At 41.9% G+C, this 5,740-nt stretch overlaps 1 protein-coding gene across 1 annotated transcript in view; it reads right to left on the bottom strand.

Annotated features, from left to right (window-relative positions):
- Nucleotides 1–5,740, bottom strand: part of dock1 (dedicator of cytokinesis 1) — a 186,306-nt gene that overhangs the window by 75,175 nt on the left and 105,391 nt on the right. The window lies entirely within an intron of this gene.

Genomic DNA, 5,740 nt, shown 5'->3' with positions numbered 1-5,740 from the left:
GGGTAAATCCATCTGTCCACCTCCTTTTCTCTACACACCACTATCTCTCTCTCACACACACACACACACACACACACACACACACACACACACACACACACAGAGAGAGAGCAGGCAAAGAACAGAGAGGCTGGAAAGGCAGCAGCACTTGAGCACTTTTCACACTGGCTTGTCAAAGGGAGGCAGAGCTGACACATGCAAGGTATTGGCCACTGCTGCAGCATTCAACAGCGAGCCCACTTGGCTCCAACATCAGGCCAACAAGGTGGCAGGGAGGCAGGTCAGCCAGTGGAAATGAGTAGAGGACCTGTTCAAAGCCAGCTGAAACCATTCACACTTAATTTTCTTCTTCAGCAGCATTTACCATAATGCATTGTGACGTCCATATAAACACTTCAGAATACATAAGGATAAATAATAACTACGGCAAACCTGGGCAGCCAGCCATGAAAGTGACCCGTTATGCCATTCATTCAGACAGCATCCAACTTAGACAAGCTTGAGGAAGCACTTTTCACACTCTGATACATCAAAGCACAATACTGCCTTGACCAGACACCTTAATTTATACAGGAAACTTCACTGAGCCAAGGCGACTTTCTTTCAAAAGAAATCTGTGTGTGTCCAATGCAAAGCATACATCATTCTCCGGAAAGAAAATAGATGTTACTGACCATCGCAAGGCCATCCTTCTGATTGTGAGAATAGGCTGGAGCATGAAGGGGACCTTGTACATCAATAATATGTCGTCTTGTCTTGAAGCCATAATACGCTGCCCAGATAGCTGACTATTTGTTACTAAAGGTCAGAACCAGCTTTAAATATTGTGGTTAGAGGTGGCCAACACTGAATTAGCCCATGGCGGTCACTGGGTCTGCTTCAGATCAAGTCACCGCCATGGGCCAGAACATTTTTGGCATTTCTGGAAAAATGAGTAGACTTTGTCATTCCAAATTTCCTCAAAGCAAACTGGAGATACCCTCACATTATATTTCTATCAACTCTAAACCTTAATAAGATAACATTTTGACATTATACCACACTCATATAATTTGCATGCTTTTGCTGAGCTTTACTTTGTTATAACTTGCGTCATGCAAGTTAAAACAAAGATGACAGGCTTGGAGCCAACTTTGTACACACGTTTGATAAAAAAGACCAAAAGACTGCAGCAGATGGGGACAGACTCTTGCTGACGTATCTCCCAAGCACATTTTTAGCTTTGCCTCTCACACTGAGACTTGCTGGGGCAGTGTTGCTGCACAGCAGACACATCAGCCTGTCAGCTGAAATACACACACAAACACACACACACACACACATAAAACTTTCCCATTCTCTTTCACGATAGCCGAGAGATCTATGCTACCATAAACTGACAGCTTTCTTCTCCATCTAGTAATACAGTTTCATACAGATATGACACTCAACACCCTAATTGGGAATTAGAAGTGCACCTAAACATGTGTTCATTTTGGGGAAGGAGAGTCATACCAGATTTTCAGGTATCATTTCCACAAAACAAGGGCAATGAGAAAAAGAGGGAAATCTAAGCTATAGGGGGTGAGGGTGGTGGTCCAACAAAGATAGTTTCCTATTCCACTGTGTAACGCTAAGACATACGACACCAATTAGCAGTATGACATGAGTGTGACAGCATAATGAGCAGAGGAAAAAGCAGTGTGAGGCGGGGAGGGCAATAAGAACGCTCCTGTGCTGTGGAATCAGTAACAACTCCGTTCTCAAACCACAGAAGGAATGTGTCCATTAATATTTTATACACATTGGAGTATATTCAATAGGATGTGACAATCAAGCACAAGTAACTTTAATACATCTTTGCATTTCATTACTGCTTTACATGCAAGAGGACATGCGTGCTTTTTAGTGAATGAATTACGGTGATAGTGAGGCGAGTAACATGAAACAAGGGCAATTGGATTTGAACTGGGGATGCTGCATTTACGTACACCCTACCTTGCCTCCACTGTTTGTTTTTTAAGGCTCTCTGGTGGAGGGAAGTGGCAGAATGATATAAATGCTTTGTGTACAATAGAAGAGATGTTTTTGTATGTTTCATGTCTTCTCATCTCTGTTCCACCTGAGTCAATGGCAAAATTCTGTTATGTTTTGCTGTATTTCATATTTTCTAATATCTTTGTAAGATTTGATTCCCATTTTGCATGTATCTTCTACTGACAGTTGATATACTTTTGCAGAACTGAACCAGGAATATTTGCAATCCCATCTGGCCCAGCAGTAAAATTTGAGGTTTGGGTTTTGATCTGCCTTTGACCACAGCACTGTGTATATCATAAATGCCAAGGACAAGGACATCACATAGGAGTCCCCGAGGGCTTGGCTTTGAGGTAATGAAATCAATAGGAGAGGAGTCACTCCAGTGACTGGTCCGCTGCCACCGGTTTATCCACCTGAGAAACTGTTTGCTTACACAAGCAGATCACTCAGCAGATTCCAATAAAATATTCCAATAAAAGAAAGCAGCAAAGCCTTTTCCAACCCCACATAGAGTAGACATTACCTCCCATTAAACAAATGGTATTAACCCCGGGTTCAAATCTAAAACACTTGCCAAGCAGAGAAATGGTCCAAGGTCAAATCTTTATTCAGCTTCCTCCTGTGTCAAACCTGCAGCTTGCTGTTGCCTTGCAGAGCAATAACAAGGTTGTGAAGCAGATGTGTTCCTGTCACTCCAAAACAAGAAGCCAGTTTCATAAAACTGTGTTGTAAGTGTGAATGCAGTGTTCAGCACCTTGAAGGTGCAGTCAGTCAGTCAGGGAGCTGGGGGGTTTTATGTCACGTTGTAGAGAAGCGAGATGAGGCAAGGGGATGAACAAAGAATAACAAAACATATATATATATACACACACATATATACATATATATACACACATATATATACACACACACACATATATACACATATACACACACACACATATATACACATATACACACACACACACACATATACACACACACACACATATACACATATATACACACACATATACACATATATACACACATATATATATATACATATATACACACATACATACACCTCCTTTCATCTACCCATTAATAAAGATACATAAAATTGCAGTTTGATTATATTTCTGTGATGACTGGCATATTGGGGTAAAAAACACCATTTTTTTTTCCCCATTTCACAACATATCTTACTTTCATATACTCTCTCTTGCTCTCAATTTCTAGCTAAAAACATATATAGTTTTTAAATTCATATTAAGGCTTCATTCATTTTAGGTCACCAATATCTTGTGTCATAAACTTGTTTAATACCAGTTGCACAATGCTAAATTACAAAATTAGAAAATGAGGAAAGACGTCACAACAGCAAGCAGGATTTAATGATGATGAGAAAAGATTTTCCAATAATAAGGAAGGATCCCATAGAGACATTTTTCTTGTTAACAATTTAGTATCAACAGCGAAATGTCCCTAACGTGAAAGAACTAAATAATAATTTAGTCATCAACAAGATGTAATAATAAGAAGTGTCATATTAACAACTGGATAGCTCAGAGTGATGAAAGATATTAATATTACATGAGAGCTTGCGTTTACTAAAGAAAGATTAATGCACTATGGTTCCATCTAAGTTGCTATCTAAAGCAAGATGGCTTAAAATGGATTAAAGTTGATTTCCATATAAGGGTGTATGGTTTTGTATTCATTTCTTATGTATAATTATTTCTCTGACAGAACTAAAATCTTTACAAGAACTTAAATTTGACAAATGGATTTCATTTCCCCCAAAATGACAGTTAACCCCCAATGACTCCAAATTACTTAATTGTAGTTTATACCAAACAACACTTACAAACTAGGGTTGGGCGATGTCTACAAAGTTTCCATCGGACGATGTCTACAATGAATCATCGGGATGGACGATGTCATCGCGAGGGGGCCAGTAGTCGTCTTATGTGCATGTGTTCTCGCGCAGACTTCACTTGGTTAAAAAAAATTGGTAGACTATTAAGTTGTGTTACAAGTCGTGGTGGATATTTTACGCACGGACCAGGTAAAGCAGCAGTGAACACACAGGGTGCAGATGTTGGTTTCATTTGTTTGATAGGCTGCGTCATTAATAAGCCGATGTGCGGCTCACCTGCTGCCGTGATAACGGATTGCGGGTGGAAATAAATGGAAAAAAGACAAGTTCTCAGTCTTTTAGGCAACTTTATAAAACATACTGCTGATGGAGAAAATACAGCAGATGTGGGAGTGAGAGACAGAGAGGCGGGGCAAGCCGGGGTGTTTACCTGAGGTGTAGGTGTGTGAATGTAGGGAGAAGAGAATTCCGAGGTGGGTGCAAAGCATACTTAAAAACAATAAGAAGAATGTTCGTGGTCATTAAAAATGCTTTCACAGTGTGTTATAATGTGAAAATTTGAGAGGGCGGGGGTTTTACAATCAGGATGCCTCTATGTAGTGATGTCTGTCAGCCATCGATGATGGACGATGGCATTGTGTATCGGCCCAACCCTAATACAAACTACACATGGATCTGAATGGTGAGTGTTTTTGCCAGTTTACCAAACGCTGTGTATCTGCTGATCACCGGTAAACATAAAAATATCACACACACCTACACTTTCACACACACACACACACACACATACAGTAGCAGCAGTCGCGGTCTGGAGAGCTGTAGCTCATTACCATGGTACCTGGGACTTAAAGAAGAACTAGGGGTTTCCCTGTGAGAGAGTGAAGGCGAGCTATGGCTCCAAAAACATCCAACCAGGCATTTACAGCTCCACTTTTACCCTCCCCTCCTGATTTTGTTCATTGAACACTACAATGGTACACTACAAATCCAAGTCCAAGAAGACACATTCCCAGATGAAAAATTAGTCTTCTCCTGCACAAACAGTGTTAACTACTAACTAGCCCATAACAGATGGACAAAAAAAAAATGAGATCAGGCAAACAAGCTCTTGAGAGGGGAACAGGCAGATGGAATCGTCTTCCCACACAAAGAAAAGAGCTGTGAGGACTCAATGAAACTGATACAACAAGGTGAATGGAAACTCTCAAGGTTGATAATACATGACGAGCATCACTCTATGGAGACGCCAGGCAACAACCAATGCACGGGCGTGCATGCAGTCTGGCGAGCCTCATAAACACATCAGTCGGCGTCTTTCTCGAGAGACAAACACTTTGCACGCAGAGCTGTGAGGAAAAGTGCAGTGAACAGATCCATTCAAAGTTGGAGTTTGAGAGGAAGAAAAGTAAGTTTTGATGTGCATATGGTCTCCACGGAAGTGAGGTCACAGACAAAACGGCTTTAACTGATAAAGGGATGATGCACAAACCTGCCAGATGTAGCCAAAACCAGAGCAGTACTTTCTCCACTGCAACCTTCCCTCCTCCCTCTGCTCTCTCCTGTGCTCCCTCCCCCTCTCGCTTAATCTCTCTCTCCTCTCTCTGTATCTGTCTGGCTCTCCCCCTCTCTCTCTACACACACACGCAGAAGAGGAAAAAGCCAGAGAGGAGAACTGCGGCGGCATGATGGGGATATTCTGCCTGCGTGGGCTCTGTCGCTGAGGCGTCCGGAGTTCAGCCACTGTGTGTGTGTGTGCCTGCGCGTGTGTGAGTGTGTGTGTATGCATGTGTGAGTGAGTGAGAGCCCCTGCCGACACCGTGCAGAGAAGGGAAAGGGAAACAGAGGAGAGCGGGAGAGAGG

Source organism: Micropterus dolomieu, linkage group LG14 (genome assembly GCF_021292245.1).
Source record: "Micropterus dolomieu isolate WLL.071019.BEF.003 ecotype Adirondacks linkage group LG14, ASM2129224v1, whole genome shotgun sequence".
In the NCBI taxonomy this organism is placed as follows: Eukaryota; Metazoa; Chordata; class Actinopteri; order Centrarchiformes; family Centrarchidae; genus Micropterus; species Micropterus dolomieu.
The sequence above is the reverse complement of the archived record's forward strand: the minus strand, read 5'-3'. Positions and strand labels throughout refer to the sequence as shown.